The sequence below is a fragment of the Rattus norvegicus genome, chromosome 19 (genome assembly GCF_021556685.1).
Source record: "Rattus norvegicus strain SHRSP/BbbUtx chromosome 19, alternate assembly SHRSP_T2T, whole genome shotgun sequence".
Taxonomy (NCBI): domain Eukaryota; kingdom Metazoa; phylum Chordata; class Mammalia; order Rodentia; family Muridae; genus Rattus; species Rattus norvegicus.
In genome coordinates this window covers 11,496,625-11,516,119 of record NC_141552.1, presented here as the reverse complement: position 1 = coordinate 11,516,119, position 19,495 = coordinate 11,496,625, and the positions used below count along the sequence as shown (strand labels likewise).

The following is a 19,495-nucleotide window of genomic DNA, read 5'->3' as shown; positions in this document are numbered from 1 at the left end:
TCAGGCAGCTGCGGAAGTGTTAGGTTACAGAACAGAATTAAAGCAGCTTGATGTGCTGGGAAGCGGGTAGGGGGTGAAGGCAAAGGGGTAGTATATGGGGGTAAGGAGGGTAGGAAAAGAGGGGTCAGGATCTGCATGAGGGTTATTGGAAGTGAGCTGATATTGGGATATAAAGTGAATAAGTAAATTTAAGAATAAAAAATAAATAAAAAGTGTCCCAGAGCTAAGATTTTATCGTCTCTCAGTATCAGTATAAGTCCAGGTTTTCCCAATTGTCGGTTCATACCCATTGCCTGTTGCGTGAAGAACGCCTGATATCACCTTCCTGCCCAGGTCTGTGCATAGCCATTCATTCACACTGCTGCTGTAGGGTTTTTCTTCTACTTACTCACCGTATATCCTGCTCACTTCCCCCTCCCAATTACCCCCTCCCACAGTCCTTCTCCCAACCGCCCACCTCTTCTCCTCTGAGTGGGCAGGTGGGCCCCACCCATGGGTATCTCCCCTTCCTGGCACTTTAAGTCTCTGTGAAGCTAGGCGCTTCCTCTCCCACTGAGGCCAGACAAGACAGCCCAGCTACAAGAACATATCCCACATACAGGGAACAGTTTTTGGGGTAGCCCCCACTCCAGTTATTTAGGACCCATATCTGTTACATATGTGCAGGGATGCCTTGGTCAAGTCCATGTATGTTCTTTGGTTAAATGGAAATCTGCAACTGACATGGTGGGGGGTGAGGAGGTGGGGGCATCTCCAGGAAGAGACAGAGACCTGGGATAGAGAAGGCATCCGAGAACCAATGGGGGTCTCCTTGGTTGTGACTCACAGCATTAGGGATATTGAGTCTGAAGAGGCTGCCTCCTGTGGCCAGGCAGGAATCACGGAGGACTGGTGGAGTAACAGGGAAACCAACCCACCCACAAAACTTTCCACCCAAAACTTATCCTGACTACAAGAAATGTAGGGATTGGCATGGGGCAAAGACTGAGGGAACAACCAACCAATAATTAGCCCAACTTGAGACCCATCCCATGGGCAAGCACCAATCCCTGACACTATCAATGAGACTCTGTTATGCTTGCAGACAGGAGTCTAGCATGGCTGTCCTCTGAGAGGCCCTAGTCACCAACTGACTCAGACACATGCATATACCCATAGCCAAACAGCAGATGGAGCTTGGGAACTCTTATGGAAGAATAGGAGAAAAGATTGCAGCCCCTAAAAGGGGATAGGCGCTCCACAGGAAGACCAACAGAATCCACTAGCCTGGACCCTTAGGGCTCTCAGAGACTGAACCACCAACCAATAAAATATGCACAGGCTAGACTTAGGCCTGCAGAACTTTTAGGGGAGCCCTCTGTCCTGTGACTCTTTGCTGATTCACTGCCTGGCAAACAGTGAGGACTTAGGACTTGTGTGTTCCTAGTAACTTTGTAAAAGTAAAATTAAAAAAAAAAAAGGAATGTATAAATGATCTGGTTTTGTTGCTATTATTGTTTGTTTTGGTTTTTGTCTCAACATTGTTCGGTACCATATCTAAAGCCTCCATGGTATGTGCATTTAAATTTCGACTTTAAACTCCACAGAATAAATTAAAACAAAACAAAAAAAATGAAACGTAAACAGGAAATCCCTGCCAAATGACTGGTAAGCTGACCAAATAGAGATATCAGTGGCCACAGAGAACATAGAATACAAACTTAACAAATTTAGTTTATAAATCACTAAACATAGAAAAACCAATGAAATATAAACAACACACTCGAAGGGGGAAGGGTTGTGGTTTGGATCTTGAATGCCCCTGCCCCAGCCCAAAGACATTCATGTGTTCAAGGGTTGATCAGAAGTCTGCTGGTTCTATTGAGAGAGGCCAGAACCTCTAGACAGTGGGGCACAGTGGGAGGAGTAGGGTGCTTGAAGAGGACTTGGAACTGTGATGAAGTGAACAGTCATAATGTGATGAAGTCCTCTGCCATAATGGCCTGAGCTCCTACCATGACATTCTGCCTTGCCAAAGACCCAAAGCGATGGGCCCAAGAGACTGTGGCCTGAAGTCCCAAAAACCACCAGTGAACTTTTCCTCTGTTTAAGCTATTTTTCAGAACTATTTTGTTACAGTGACAGAAAGTTGGGTAAAGTGAGGATTTGCAGAACTTCTGTCTTAAGATATTCAGGATGTATAATTTTCAACAAAACGTCAACATATAAAAAATAGTTCACATAAAAGTAGAATGAAAGAAACTAATTAAAAAGAAAACAATCTCTAAAGTGTCTGTCACACAAAGGTGAAGAGCTGGGTTTGCACCTCCAGCACTCACATAAGAGTGGTGTACATCTGTGTGCTCACTGCTAGTGACAGGACTGGGAGATAGGGGACTCCCTACAGCCTACTGGTGCCAATTTAGTCAACTGGTGAGCTGTCTGCTGAGTCATGCTCAGTACCGTCTCTGACACGCAGGGAGTGTTTTCCTTCCCTTTCCTAATGAGACATCATTATAAGAATATTGACTTTGTATATTAGGCAACTCATATTCACTCTCACCCCTGCACATGGATACCCACACACACACTTGACCACACAAACACTCTTAAAAAGACATAGAGAAGGGTATATGTAATGATGAAGGCCCAATACACCCACATCTAACAGAACTCCAAAATAGACAGTGAAGAAACTCACAAGTTTTGAAGGGACAATTGTATGATGATAATTAAAGTTTCTAATGTGCTGCTTTGGATAATAGATAGATCCTTTAAATATAAGCAACTCATAGAAATCAAAGCTTTTAAAAATAGTATAAACTGACTAGATCTAAAAGCTGTGTGCAATATATTCCTACAAACAGCAGGAACAGGGCTAGTTGGTTGGTTGGTTGGTTTGTTGGCTAGTTGGTTGGTTTGTTGGTTAGTTGGTTGGTTGGTTGGTTGGTTGGTTGGTTAGTTAGTTGTTTTGTTGGTTGGTTGGTTAGTTGGTTGGTTGGTTGGTTGGTTAGTTGGTTGGTTGGTTGGTTGGTTGGTTTGGTTTGGTTTTTCAAGACAAGGTTTCTCTATAGAGCTCTGGCTATCCTGCAACTCACAGTGTAGAACAGGCTGACCTTGAACTCAGAGATCCATCTGCCTTTGCCTCCCAAGTACTGGAATTAAAGGCATGCATCACCATGGCCTGGCTTTACACTCTTCTATTTAAGTCATCTCTAGGTGGTATATAATTCTCACTACAATAAAATCTACTAAGTAGTTGTGTTACTTTATTTTTTTAGTAGACAATGACAAGAGAAGTCTATGCAATTAAAATATATATTACCTGTCCATGCTTGTCTAAATCTGTACATGAACACCCATAGATATGACTAGCACTGTATAGCAATCCTAACAGCACAGCCTCCATATTATGAAGCAAACACTGGTCTTAAGGAAAGATAGAAAACAGTCACAAAGTTTTAACAAAACCATCCAGATGATCAAATAGGCAAAAGAAACCACTAAAGATAAAGACTTGAATAGAATTAATTGATTTAATCTAATTAAATACAGCTCATGTCTATGAATATAAATATTTAAAAGGCAGCTTGACAGTATGACCATTTACGAAATAACGATAGTAGATTTCGCTCTAAGACCTATGACCTCCACAGTCATAGGCTTTCACCGGTTCTATAGTACTGAGAACGGATTGCCTTCCGTGGATTAGGCTGCATATCCAATAAGAAAACGGTTGGTTATGCTACAGCAGTAATGCCACCATTGCGCAAATTCCATGGCAAGTCATCATTACAGCACGCACGGTCTTGTACAAGACCACTAATGTCTTTCATACCCCAGCATACCACATAGCAGTTTCCCTAACTATAAACACTAGCCAGCAAGGTTGGTACATGTGTGGTTGCCTTCATTTTACAAGGAGTCTAGAGATCTGAACTCAAGTCTTAGTGCTTTGTGCAGCAAACGTTTTAACCACTGAGATGTCTTTTCTTTGGGGTTTCTATCATAAAGAAATGTTGGCTGGATTTCAGCAAAGGTTTTTCTGCATCCATTGAGGTAATCTTGCAATTCCTGTCCTGAAATCCATTTCTGTGAAGTGTTAGCATTTATTGATTTGCACATATTAAGCCACCCCTAAATGTCTGGAATGAAACCAGCTGGAACATGGTGAATGATTTTTTTGATGTGGACTTAAATTTAGATTGAAAGCATTTTGTGAGAATTTTTGCAACTATATTCATCACAAGTTTAGCCTGTGGTTTTCTTTTATGTCTTTATCTGGTTTTCATATCATAATAACATCATGATTATTGGTGGTGTCCCTACCTTGTCTACTACATGGAGCAGTGGGAGAAACTTCGGCATTAGCTCTTCCTGAAATGGCTGGTAGAGTTCTGCAGTGAATATATCTGAGTCTGGACTATTTTTTAATCAGAGGATTTTAAAATTATTACTTTAATGTTATTGTTTGTTATAGATACATTTATCTCATTTTGATTTTATTTCTGGAGGTCATATACGTCTAGAAATCAATGTTTCTGTTAGCTTTTCCAAATTAGTGGAATGCACTTTTTAATATGTACTAATGATTTTCTTTCTTGTAAATTGGACATTTTACGTATTTACATTTCAAATGTTATCCCATTTCCTGGTTTCCCCTTCAGAACCTCCTTGCCCATCCCTCCTCCCCCTGGCATTCCTCTACAATGGGGAAATGGAACCTTCATAGGACCAAGGGCTTCTCCTCCTATTGATGCCAGACAATGCCATCCTCTGCTACATATGTGGCTAGAGCCAAGGGTCCCTCTTTGGTTTGTGGCTTAGTCCCTGGAAGCTCTGTGGGGGAGGGGTGGTCTTGTTAGTTGATATTATTGTTCTTCCTATGGGGTTGCAAACTCCTTCAGTCCTTTCCCTAACTCCTTCATCAGGGTCCCCATGCTCAGTCCAATGGTTGTCTGCAAGCATCCACCTCGGTATTTGTCAGTCTCTGGCAAAGCCTCACAGAAAATAGCTGTATCAGGCTCCTGTCAGCAAGCACTTCTTGGCATCTGCAAAAGTGTCTGGATTTGGTGTCTGTATCCAGGTAGGACAGTCTCTGGATGACCTTTCTAGTAATGATTTTCTTAATTTTTTTTTGGTATCTGTAGAAATTTCTCCTTTTCTGTCTCCATTTTCTAATATTTAGGTTTTCTCACTCTCTTGGTTAGTTTAGCTAAGAGTTTGTTCGTTTTGCTTATCTTCTCAGACAACCAACTCTTGGTTTCCTTGGTTCTTATTTTTGTTTCCATTTTATTAATTTCTGCTATAATTTTAATAATTTCTTTCTGTCTACTGATTCTTGATTTGTTTGTTCTTGTTTTTCCAAGGCCCTAAACTGCATCATGATAAGTTATCATAAAAAGACGTTGGTTGGATTTTGTCAAATGTCTTTCTTCATTCATTGAGATGATCATGTTATTTGTGTCCTCAGGTCTTGTACTGACTGGTTTTGTGTGTCAACTTGACACAAGTTGGAATTATCACAGAGAAAGGAACTTCCCTTGAGAAAATGCTTCCATGAGATCCAGCTGTAAAGCATTTTCTCAAATAGTGATCAAAGGGGGAGGGCCCAGCCCATCGTGGGTGGTGCTGTCCCTGGACTGGTAGTCTTGGGTTCTATAAGAGAGCAAGCTGAGCAAGCCAGGGGAAGCAAGCCAGTAAGTAACATCCCTCCATGGCCTCTTCATCACCTCCTGCTTCCTGCCCTGCTTGAGTTCCAGTCCTGACTTCCTCTGGTGATGAACAGCAATGTGGAAATGTAAGCTGAATAAAACCCTTTCTTCCCAAACTTGCTTCTTGGTCATGATGTTTTGTGCAGATATAGAAACCCTGACTAAGACAAGTCTCTTTATGTGATATATTATACTTGTTTATTGCATATATTGGATCATCTCTGCATCTCTATTTGTATACATCTTTGGTGGTGAGGTGCACTTCTTGGAGGCAACAAATAAATGAATACTGGCATAGAAAGGTTTATTTATGCACAGGTGCACACACAACTGTCTATGTCAGAGGACAGCTTGTGGAAGTTGTTTCTCTCCTTGCACAATGTGGGTTGAGGAATCAAATTTAGGTCATCAGAATTTACAAGCACAAACCTTTACCCACTAAACCATCTCAATGTGCCATGGGAAGATGCTTTTCTGGTTTTGTCTGGTTAATGTTAACACCTTCTATACCTAGATGAATAATTATTTCCCCCTAGATTTTGGCAATTTCTTGATATGATTTCATTGAATGTTTCTGTATCTTTAAGATTTAAATCATCCTTCATCTGTTCATAGATTTGGTCTTTCTATAGGGTCCCTGTGATCTCAAATGTTCTGTTCATATTTCTTATTATCTTTGTCATGGTCTGAATGTTCCATATCCACCACCATGTTCAAGCCCTGATTTTCTGCCCTTCCCCTGATACACTGTATTGCTGAGATTTTCTGCAGAGCTTTTTTTATTTGACTTATTTCATTTTGTTTGTTTTTTTTCAGTATCTCTCATCCACTTTAATATTGACATCATTATTTCATTCAGTTGTTTGTCTGAACTCTTTTGGGATTAATTAAGAAGTTTATTTGTGCCCTGCTTTATTTTCTTAAACATACCTGTTATTGTTCATTTGAACTCTTTGTCTGGGAGTTCATCTAACGCATTCTCACTAGAGGACATTACTACAGGTTTAAGTTTTGGAAGTATCATGCTGTCTTGGTTTTTTATGTTTCTTTTATTTTGCATCAGGACTTTGCATCTTGGATTAAATCATTGGTTTACTTTTTTGATACCTTTTAATTTTTTTTCAGTGGAGGCGTCTGCAGTATTCAAGTTGTTGTAGGGATGAGTTGTTGATTTCTTCTACATGAGAATTAGGGCCATCAGGCTTGAAAGCAAAATATTATCTACAAACAATCATCATTAAAGGGTAGGCCCACTACTTTTAATACAGTAACTATATAAATGTCAATCATTTCATGAAGAAAAAAACACTGATAGTACTATGAGCATTAATTTATTAGTACTCTATACTATATACTGTATGATATGGGTTCGGCATCTGCCATACACCTGAGCAGTCCTTTACCAAGTCAGGACACAGATACTAGCCATGCTTCTATGACATTCTTAAAGAGTAGTGTTATGAATGCTATTCTCACCTTTCAGCAGTCCTTTGTGAGGTCAGATCACAAACGTGGGTGTATGAGACTTCTGGAGTCTGGTTCCAAGTGCTGACTTTGTCCTTCAGTGGTTCTTCTCAACTAAGATTAGGTGTACTGCCTGAACCTTGTGTCTATGTTTTCCATAGTCTTTAGATTCAATTAGGTTTCTATGTTGTTGAATATTGCATGCAAATTTTGTTCTTCACAGTCTCAAGGTATTCTACTAGACTGTCTCAGGGTATAATCCTGTGGCATTTGATTTGCTGGAGGTTTGTGAAATATAGGGTCTGATAGCTGAGGGTCACCAAACACAGGGTCACTCAGCACAGGTCTCTATTAATGGCATCTTTCCACTGCTACAGTTGGATGACAAAATAAAGTCCTTCCTGGTGTTCTGTCTCCCTCTGTTGCAAACTCCCTTCTTTTGCTTCTTTTTATTTATTTTTTATTTAAAATGTCTTTTATTGAGAATACACTGCTGATTTTTCTTAATCTCTCTCTCTCTCTCTCTCTCTCTCTCTCTCTCTCTCTCTCTCTCTCTCTCTCTCTCTCTCTCTCTCTCCTGTTCAGTACCTCTCACTGGGAAGAAGTTCCTAGAACCTCCAATCCTTTCAAGGCAGATCTTGACTTATCCATGATCTGTTTGCCAATGTCCTTTGTTTTCCTTTCTTTTGAACTGGAGATTTTCAGCTATCACCCACATCAACTGACATCTGTTATCCAACTTTCCCAACTTTGTTCTCCGGGAATTTTAACATACCACACCTGTATGTCCTCAGCCACCTTCTGAAATTTTCCTAAAGCAAGCTTTAATAAATAACAAAATATTAAAAATTTGCAGATTATATCCTCTCACAATATAGAAATCAGCAACTAAACATAATAAAATTTCTACACCTTGAAAGTTAACACATTTGTAAATTATCCAAGAATCAATGGAAAATATCACAAGGAAAATTGTACAAGGTTCAGGATGTGATGGATTTTTAGATAGAATAAATGGGCTGAGTTCTTCTTAGAAGTGTGCTTGCTCAGGTTTCCCTAGTATTGATTTGCTGATACTCAGAGGTGTGTTTACTGAAGTGAGTTTATCCTTGGTTGGTTGATTTTTAGAAGAAAAGTGTTAACAGTAATTTCATGATTTAAAATGGTATATTTACTACAACAAGCCATCACGGGTCAGTTGAACAAACTTACAACTAGTTCTACTGACTACTTATTACCATAGATGAAAAACAATCCTTATTCAATTTATGGGAATGTTCTTTCAATATGAAAATCAATTTTCTATTCTTTATGAACAAAGAAGCTAAATATTTCAAAATGCAAAGTATGACTGAATCAAAATATCCAATACTCAATACATTAAATGGAAGATTTGAATGATTTGTATCCTAAAATTACATAGTACTGCTAAGAGAAACTAAAGGAGATCTCAAGTAACCATGTGTTCAGTGTTAAAATGTGTTCATGGGTTCAAAGACTCAATATCAGTAAGATGCTTGTGTTTTAATCTGACAAAAATGTATCACAGAAACAAGCTGAGGACAGAATGATTACTTGGGCTCCCAGTTTAGAGGTTTCCATGTGCTATGGAGGGTAAATCACAGTAGAGCACAGAAACTCACATCATATCAGGCCATGAAGCAGACAGGAGAAATGCCAATGCACTGGTGGAAGTGGCCCTTTCCCCACTTTTATTTCATCTAGGACTATAGCCACCTGCATTTAGGATTGGTCTTCCCCTCAGTTAAACTTGTCTATAAACACCCTCATAGACATTTCCAGAAGCGTGCTTCTCCAATCTTCTAAATAACTCTAAATCCAGGCAAGTGAATGATGAAGATTAATCATCACAGATATCAATTTTCTCAGACTAGACTGAGTAAATTGAATCCACATGAAAGTCCAGGTGGCTTATTTCATTTCACTTTATTGGAAATTGAAATGGTAATTCTAATCTTACATGGAAAAACCAAGGCATATTGAAAAATATTTGGAGACCTATGCTACCCAATGGCAAGGCTCACTTACTATAAAGGAACCTTCACCATAACTCATCACACACACAAATTAGTTAAAGATAAGTTGTAGACTTAAATGTGAACTCAGGAGAACGTATTTTTTTTTTGGTACTATAACAGGCAGAGATTTCTAAAGGAGAATACAAAATATAACACCCAGAAAAGAATAATAAATTATACTTCATAAACTTTTAAAGCTTCTTCAGTAGAAACTCTATTATACAATAGAGGCAAACAGTGGCCTCATGGTGGTGAGTATTGAAGAGGGAGAAGAACACAGGAGATCGCTTGAGCTTCTATGTTTTGTGTCGTGATCTGGTGGTCACATACCTACAGAAATATGAAGATACCCCTTGAGCCCCTTCTCTGCTCCTTAAAGTGAATTATATTTCAGTAACCCAAAGAAGAATAAGTTAATAGGATGGGGCCCATTACTAACTGGTTCTGATGACAAGTTATTAGTATGGATGAAAATAGTCAACTCCTCGGTCATATACCCAGAGTGGTGGAAGTCAGGACCATGTCCTCATTCATTCACTGTCAAGCACAGATGATGGGTGTTCCAGCTCATACTCAATATATGCTTGTCTGGACATTTTCCCAACACTGACTCATGATTGGTTAGCCCATTATACTCATCTATCGGCCAAAACCCTAGCTCAAGATTTAGCCCTGAAAACACTGTCAGCCAATGATATAAGCTCTTTCATCAGTCCAGGTGAATCCTCTCTGATTTCTACCAGGAAAGAACCAGTCAAATGGGAATCTGTCAAAGATAATAGTTGTTCACCACAGGCTTAGCATAGGAGTGCGTGGGAATCCTGATCCACACAATGAGGAACACCACAAGCAGAGCCCTATTCTTCTCTAACTCAACACAGTTTTTACAAGTACATGACACCACACCATGGAGTTGAATTCCCTGTCACTACCACTTGATTTCAATCACAAACTTACTCTTGAAAATATAAGACTTCTCTACTCTACTAGAGTCTAAGGTTTTGAGACCTCATAGTTCTACAACTGATTCTCATTATTATGCTGAACCCATTCTTCTTGAATTGATAAATACAAGAAAATGGCTAGCTGAATGAAAAATGGCCAGTGGGTGGAAGGAATAGAAGGAGATATATTATCATATACCAATACATTGTTAACCTGTTCATTCTTGGAAAGGATTGATATACTCTGCCTATTAACTTCACTAAATGGCTCATGTGAAAACTAGATGGAGGGGGGAAGCATACAGAGAAACTGAGACATAAAGATTACCCATAGAACTTAGATTTGGGCCAGGAGGTTCATGCAAGTGCTGGTAACTTTAACAGAAGACAGGATGTGATAAAAATGATTGAGATTTGGACGTTTGGGCACATGGAAAAAAAGGCAGTTTAACAGGGGTAAACGTGTTAGTTGACTTTATATTACTATAACAATCTATCTGAGATAATTGGCTTAGGAAGAGGGGGAGTTTATGTTGAGTTGCAGTTTTGGACATTTTTCAGCATCTCATGGCTGTTTCCTGGCCTGCATCATAGTGAGAGCATAGGGTAAGGCTAGTCAGATGCCTGTCATATAGCAGCCACAGAGGCAAAAGAAGAAGAAAAGAGACTATCAGGTCCCAAATAACCTCAGAACAAATGGCCAACTGAGGTGGCTGTTAGCCTACCCAAGGACATGCTGCCTATAGGCCTTCTCAGCAAATACCTGTTCCAGAGTCATCCTGGCTGGCATACCCGAGCCCCTACCCTAAACCTCTTCAGCACAGGGGCTTCTGTTTTGACCATGCACTCTCTTGGTTATCTCTTTTTCTGCCCTCTCTTCCCTCTGTTCTCTCAGTCCTCAGCTTCCTCCTTGATCCACACGTCCTCTTCCCCTTCTCTCTTCTCTTCCTCTTTTGCTGACCTTTCCATGCTGCCTCTCTTGTCTCATGGCCCAGTTCAGATTGGTGACCATAGTAAATCTATTTCTCTCTCTCCTTGCTCTGGACTCTTCCAGATGCCTCTGGCTTTAATCTCCCTCATATTCTACAATAAGTCCTTCTCTGCAGACCTGGGCATGGTTATGAAAATGCAGAAACAGTCTCCTCGGAGGACACACCTCCAGTGGTTTAAAGATATCCTACTATTCCCCACTTCTTAAAGGTTCCACCTCCCACGGGTTGGAAGAAGCCAAGCCTTGAAGCAGCATCCCAGATCCAATCTAGAGCAGAAACCCAGATAAACTGTATTTAGGCTTCACTCTACTAGTGACTATTGGATCCATGGCTTCAGGCTTCTTTAGTAGGAAGTTCCCAACCCCACACAGGTTTTAATCACAGTCTTGAGGATGCTGGCTATTCCACTTGACATCTTAAACTTTAAAACCCAGAGATTTCAGGGACACGTAAACAAGAGAGTGTGTTTCAGTCCATATCTAAAGGGAGATGTTATGATTTACATGCGATTATCACTAAAGGCTTGTGTATTGAAGGCTTTCCCTCCAATGTTGCAATATTCATAGGCGGGGGTCTTAGACATTTATTGAATCATGGTGACTCTGACTTCATCAATGTAGTACATTCATAAATTGATGGACTATTGAGAAGTAATGGACATTCAAGGCATAGGACCTAGTTGAATGGAGTAATTCTCTGAGGAATACCCCCATCTCTCTCCCTTCTATCCTCTGTCCTCTCCTCTCCCTCCCTTCTAGCCTCCTTGCTTTACCATGATTGTTATGTCCTGCATGGTCACAGGTCCAGAAACAGAAAAACAGAGCCAAGTAACCATGGACTGAAACCTTTGGAACATGAGTCAAGTCTTTTGTCCTTAGGGTGACTTTTTGAAAGCAGCAGCAGAGAGCTGACAAAAACACATAGGATCCTGGGTCCATGGGGGAAGTTTTAAGCTGAGAACTATTGAAACTCTGAATGTACTGATGTTTAAACTGTTTCCTGCAACCCTGGTTCACCAGAAGGCCATGGAGAGTGGACCAATAATTACCTTTCATTATTCCCTGGACCCTCATCTTTTAATAGGTCAATCAGCTTAAACTTGTAATTCTCTGCAGAGGCAACAGTTGCCCACTGTGGGGTCTCTGTCAACATCTGAATATTTCTCAGGCCTTTCTCAGTCACTGTGAGTGCATAGGACAGCCTCCTATAACCATCTGGATCCAAAGGTCCATAGATCAAAAAGGCTGAGAAACATTGAGCTAAATGTATGATACTAACCATTTTAACCAATGAAATTAGCAATCACACTTAATTTACCTTGATTTTAATGAGGGTTCTGATGGATTTGCTTTTGTTTTTAACTGTAAACCTTTAATTAAACTCAACCCCATCCTTACAGATGGTAATAATTTGGCCCAAAAAGGTAAGGAATTTCCCAAGATCACACAGCAGAGAATGTGGATACAGATTCAAATGCTCTCCTCCTTGCCCTACTAAGCCTTCCTTGGTGATAATCTCATTGACCAATCACAAGCAATGACCTCTTCCCAACCAGCAGCTCTAATGCCCTGTCCAGAAGTTTCAGAGGGGGATATTTCTCCCTAAAGACTCCAGATGACACCTATCCAGAACTCAAAAACAAAACATTTGCTTAAAAAGAAAAACAAGGAAACAAAAGAATCATATCCCCAAGAAGCCATGCAGAATGAGAGCAGCTGCAGGGAATTAAGGGAGATTCAGACCCTCTCACGAATGTTAACGGAGAGAAAAGGCAGCTGAGATATTTAATAGGAAATTAATTATAGCTCTGCCCCAGATAGACAAGGAGCCTCACTGTCTGGAAGAAACAGCTCAGTGCCATCCCATAATAAAATCTGGGAAGGAGCCTGGCCAAGAAGAGGAGAACTCAAGTCCAGGAAAAATTACTATGTGATGCTACAGTTGCTTCCAGGGGCTTGAGCCCAAAGCCCAGGGCAATGTCCCAGAACTTGGCCACCACCCAGGAGAAATGGAGCAATCAAACTAGTGGGGTTAGGCTGAGGCAGGAAATACAAGCTCATCCTCCTTCAGCCAAAAGCAAGGAGGAGCTGTGCAGCTGCTCACCTACCAGTGTATACTCAACCTCCATACTTTGTGCTGACACCGGTACCAACATCTGGATCCAAGAGCACAATACTGTCAAGAATACTGTTAGAAGTTTATTTTGCACAAGCTCGGGCTCACACATGTGTTGGTCGGCTAGGCTAACCACCAAGTTCCAAGGATTTCCCTATCTTGCCTGTCCCTCCTGCACTGAGGTCATAGGAGTACCCCCTGGCTTTGATGTGGATATTAAGGATTCAAACTCAAGCCCCACTTTACTGACAGGGAAATCTCTTAAGCTCCTCACTTGGTTTCAATGGGAAGCTAAAATTAATTGCACGTATCCAAAATACACCAAGCTGCCCAGCCTTACAGTTTGGAGAACAGCTTCCTCATCATTGGTAAGATGCACCTGCCGCTGGGATCTGGCTCCTCCGACTTCTTAGCGATGTAAGCATCACTCATCTTCCCTGTGCACTGGGTACCAGCTATAGCTAGAATCCCCTACCAAGTTCTAAATCCTCCCAGCATCCCTCAGGTTGTTTCCATGGCAAATTCCAGCACCTCTCACGCTCATTATGGGATACAGGCCAACCCAAAATATCTGAAAACAGTACATTGACCCCACTGGAGCTGTTCCTCTTTAGTTCTTCCATATCAATGGCTTTTATTTTAATTTTGAAGCCAACAATAAGGTTCTGGATGTTCCGGGACTGTCTGACAGTACAAGACAGCCAGCTGCAGCCAAAATTCCTCATCGCTGTTCCTCTAAATGACAGAAGTGCTGTATAATGACCTGAGAGTTGACTTCAAACAAAATGCCTTGCCTTTGATTCTGAGCCTTTTGACTCTACATTTGGATGCTGAGCACGGCTCTGATCCTTTGCCTGCCAAAAGCTACTAAAGATGCCCGATGCTTCATGTTCTACTTATAATGAAGCAGAACACCTCGCCACCTAACCAGCCAGGGCAGGTTCTGAAAAACGTGAGCATCTGCTCCTGAAAAGTGGCTGTGCTTGGGGGAGGATATGGTCAGAAGGCATGGATTGGCAATAGGGATGTCCTTACCGATACTTGATGTGGCATTGGGCAAGTCCTAAAGATGGCTATCCCCCTTCCTTGGGTAGGATGAAATGGCATGGTGACGCTACTGTCTACTACTTTCCTCCCCCTCAGAACTGACATCTTAAGGACCTGTCCATAGAAGACATGGAGGAGATTGAGAGATGGGATCACTAGGCTTTTTTCTCTAAATCCTGATGCTATAGTTTAGATCTTAAATACTCCACCATACATCAAAGGTTGGGGGGAAGGCAAGGCTATTGGGAAATGGTTGTGACCTAGCAGAAGGACCTAGGGTCTCTAAACCTCACCCAGGTCCCTAACACATTCTCAAAGAAATTCCAGACACCTCAAATTATGGTCCCTATCAGGTGCAAATCTTTGTTTTAGTAAATTGAAGGGAGCAAATTTACAAGATTGACTCAAGCCCCATGCCCAAGCCCCATGCTTACGAACAAGGTTGCCTGGCTGCTTGTAGACCCACTTTTAGAAGCATTTTTATTTGTTGCTTTTGAGTTAGCATGGCCAAAATAGCTGGCAGAAACAATTCAAAGGGGAAAAGAATTCTCTGGGTTCATGGTCTCAAGGAGTTTCGCTATGACAGAGGAGGCTTGGTATGGTGGTTCAGACCACGGCTGTAGGGTGGCAATTGTAAGAGTGTGTATGGGGAGCTATTCACATCATGCAGATCAGGAAGTGGAAAGAGAGTCAGGAGCTAGGAACCCTCTCATGAAAACCTATGCCTACCAGCTAGACCCACACCCTCCCAAATCAGTTCCACTGGCTGGGAACCAAATGTTCAAAACAAGAGTGTATGGTGGGCATTGCAGATTGAAACCATAACAATGTTCTTTCTAACCAGGCCACCAGGGGCCTAGGCAAAGAGCTCTTCTCCACCAAACTTCTACTGAGACAAAGTCTTTCCTTCACACCCATGAGATTTCCCAAAGTACTGTTCTAAAGTTGGTGGAACTCCACAGTTATGGGAGTCTTCCAATTCCCATTGTTCCTACCCTGTTCCCCAGGGCATCCCATCCCCCTACAGAAGAGTTGCCAATGTGATGTTCAGTATGACTTCCCCACACTCGTTTCTCCAGGAAACTCTCCCTGCACCCATTGCTTTGTGTTCCAAAGGAGGCCTAAAACGCAGACAAATGTGTCTTAGCATCCAGCTGCTGATGCAAAGCCTTCACAATCACACAGCCACGCCCCCCAACAGAGGACAAAGAGCTGATGATTAATTACTGAATGAGGAGGAAAGGAAGTTCTGTTAACAAATCACCCTAGAACTCTTTTGGCTCTTTAAACACGCTGTCTCTCTGAATCCCTGAAGCCACAAATCACCCATCAGAACATGGAGATGTAGAGACATTAAGCCCATGTGTAAGTTCACAGAGGGAGGAAGTAGCATGTGGAATTTGAATTTGGATCTGTCTAACTCCAGGGACCAACAGTCTCAGATCACACAGGCTATCCTCTTCAGACTTGGCAACAGGTAATAGGCACTCTTTCCCTCCGGATAAGCACACACATCCTGGTCCCCAGAAAGACACATGGGCTTTACCCAGACAGCATCTTTCAGAGAGTGTCCCTGTTTCCTTATGAGAGCATTCGAGGAGAAGGCTGCTGATTGACGTGGGTTGTAATAATACTCATTTGGCTATAATTACTCTTTGAATTCCAGCCAAAATGGGCCATGCTGAGATGCAGCTGTACACAGTGTCTGGATTCTCCTACATGGCATCTCCTACGATGGTCAGCAGTGAAGGCAAGTGGGGGCTGAAAGAAGCCTTCACATAATGCTTGTCTGTTCCAACACAACTCTGGAGGGAGAAGAAAACTTGGGGTTGAAATGCAGTTCCTTTAACTCTACTGTCTATATTAAAGGGGATAAAAATAAGAAGAAACAGGGATTTCTACCTTTTAAAAGAAGCCACAGGCACACGAAAGAAAACCAGCAATGGGATGGGAGAGTCAGCATGATTGGACTGCGCTGTAAGAGCTGAGGAAAGCTGCCTAGATCAGGCTTTGATTTAATCAGGGTGTTACTATAAACTACTCATTGGGTGGATCAGCTCGGGCAGATCTTAGCACTGAGAGCAGCCTGAGGAGGGCTTAGAGGCAGAGCCACCAGCATGCTCTGCTGGAAGCCAAACAAAGGGTGGCTGTGTCAAGTATAGCTATTGTTCTGGCACAGGCTGGCAAGTGAGTAGACCTGTACCATTCTAGTTTCTCCCACAGCACGTGGAGAAGGTCAAGCATTGATCCAAGGTCTTCCTAGGAGAGGAAGTGGAGAGGTGTTTGGATTCTAACCAAATCGAAAGGACAGTTTTCATTTGCCCGAGTTTATTCTAAAGCTACCCTGTCCTCTCACCAATGAGAACACTGCCCTCTATTTCCATCCCATGCTGAGGATGGCAGGCAACTTGGGAGCCTATCTGAAGTGCCCTCACACTTTCCAACATGTCTAAAGCTACTGGGGGAAGCAGGCAAAGCTGAAGGCAGTGATGTCAAGCGTCTTCCCTCCAGGCTCTCCCCATGAAACAGGACAGTGATTATAGAGGCAGTTCAACCCTCTTCCCATCATCACACCAACCTGTGCCTGGAAACTAAGCCAAATCAAACAACGAGTGGAGATACCAGATACCAGAGCGATTGGAAGGAGCACTGGGATAGAGCAGAGAGCAGCTACAGCTATCTCAAGAAGAGTGAAAGGCATCATGTACCCCTGTGGACTCACTTACCTCTGTGTTGGCTGCACTGTTCACCTGGGTGAGGTCAGGAAATATGGATTCTGTTATGTCTTCTAGTATTTGAGCAAGCTGATTCTTTCTCTGAGCTCCGTATCACCATACTAAAAAATGGAAGGACTGTATACGCTGGGAGATTCATAGGGGAATGCCTTTGGGCTACTGGTACTCACTCTGCCCACAGCATAGAAGCCTGGAGGTGCCAGAGAACAGCTGCTCGCAGGAATTCATGAGTGTCAGGGTAGCATTGCCCCAGTTCCCCACCCCTTGGGCAGCAATTAGAGCCAGATGCTCCCCAACTCTCAGAGACTCCCTATAGAACACACCTCTGCCCATCCTCTGTGATACCTACTTGGTAACACACCTTCCCAGTTCACCCACCAGTGCGCAGGCCCCTCACACAATACTTCACTCCCTCCTCCATGAGTGGAGGGATCTGTACTAAGCCCGGCACATCCCAGGTTCCTGCCATCTTCTTGCTCTGCCGTCTCGTCTACATCCCTAGCACTGCCTCCCACTTTGCTTCATAAGTGGGTGTTCCAGGCATAGCTGTGCCCTGGTTTATAAGGAACTCTAAGAAAAGCAGTTTTCCTAAAAATGCATAAAATAGCAGGGGTACCCTTCTCATTTCTTCAGCAGTCTTTGGTGAAAATTTTGTTACACGGAAGGCTGGAGTCATTCCCAGATTTAAGTCTGTTAATAAGAAAGAGGATAGGTGATTATAGAAGATTTACCTTCTCTGCTTTGAAATTTATTGATATCTACCTATTTTCTGTGCTGCAATATACACCTAAATCAAAGTACTATTTTCTGAATTCTCAAAGAATAATAAGAACAAGTCTGTCTTTCACAGAAGAGACTGTGTCTTTGAGGCTTCCCTGAACTCACAAACAAGCCATAAGAGGTAGAGTGAAGATCTGATGCCAAGCCTTGTTAATGGATCCTTGCTCTGTGATTGTTTTGCCTTCTTTTATATGGATGTGTTCTACCTGGTTCAACACCCTAACTTTGGATAGGAGACAACTAGAGTCCAGAGAAAGGCAGACAACTCACACAGAGAAAAATAAACCAAATTGGGTGAGAGCCCAGGAACCCCAGCCATCTGCCTCCTGCTTCATTCCAGGGCTCCTGCTCTAGACTGACCATTTGCCAATAGACCATGTCCAGCTCAGGCCCATCCCTACAGTGCTGTGAGAGCTGAGGCTGTGCTATATTGGCTCAGTGAGTGCGACAGCACCTGACCTTTCTAAATAAAATCTCTGCCTACCAAAAAGACATCAGTTCCCACTATTCTTGTTGCCTGGGCAACAAAGAGACCTTGGTTGCCACTGTCCTTGTTGCCTGGGCAGTCCCCTCTGGACTCAGCTCAGGAACCTTGAACTGAGTTGAATTGTACTCTCCCAGGTTAGGAGTGTTTATTCTCTTGGGCCAGACTGTTGTCATGTAAGAACTAGACAGTGCAGAAGGACTGAGCCACTAGAGTCCCCAGATCCTCCCCTTGCTGTCGTCAGTGTCAGTTGCCTAGCAACTGCCTTTGGCAGATGGTGGTAGAGAGAGTATGCCAATCTCTCACAGGGCTAAAAATACATTCCAGCGACGACAACGACAACAGGTCTATTTTAAAAGATTCCAGTCGCTCCCGATGTCTTCCCTGGTCTGCAAGGAACCACATTATGCCAGCCCCTCCAGGCTTCGGATCCATCTGACAATGTGGAAGGGGGCATTCAAGGAAAACAACAACAGCAGCAAACAAAAAGAAATAAACAAAACTGAAAGGCCAAGCGCAAAAGGGGTGCTCAAAACATTGTCATGGGATAGGAGAGATGAGCAGAAGAAAGGAGAGAAGAAATAGCAAAGTGGGAAGAAATATCTAGGAGCCAGCAGTGAGCCTCTTTTATCCTCATTTTTAACCCATTCAAGAGGGTGGGGTTAAGGAAGCAAGGTCATAGACCAGAGAAGCTTAGCTACAGAGGAGACAGCATTTCACAGCTGAGAAAGCAGAGGTGCTAAGCACGAAGATGAGGAACTGGTTCATAGCCCATGCTCACGGGGTATACAGTCTCTGGAGACAGGTCAGACCTCCAACTCCTAGTCAGCTTACCTGTCTAACCACCATCAGTGCAGGAGCAAGTCCTTCTGAGCATGTGTGTAGCATTTATTATTAACTACTCGTCTACATATTTGTGCATGGAGCCCTCTTTTATGCACTCACTTGTACACTCACATCTGCAGTCACCTATTGATAGCTCATATATATATATATATATATATATATATATATATATATATATATACTAACATAATACATATACATGTGGTTACTCACTTATACACTCATGTCTGTTGCCATTCATTTGTACATCCTTGTGGTGTATGTGTATAGTGCCTGTAGCCATCATACATTACATACATGCATGTGATTATACACTCACATATATATACATACATATACATGTGTATATATATGCA

General features: G+C 42.2%; 1 protein-coding gene across 1 annotated transcript in view; it reads right to left on the bottom strand.

The window, feature by feature from the left end:
• Positions 1-13,700, bottom strand: part of Ces5a (carboxylesterase 5A) — a 58,264-nt gene extending 44,564 nt beyond the window's left edge. Inside the window, exon 1 of the mRNA XM_087594497.1 lies at positions 13,588-13,700. The gene's annotated coding sequence lies outside the window, so the exon portion shown is untranslated. The remainder of the gene's footprint in view (positions 1-13,587) is intronic.
• Positions 13,701-19,495: the final 5,795 nt, after the last annotated feature.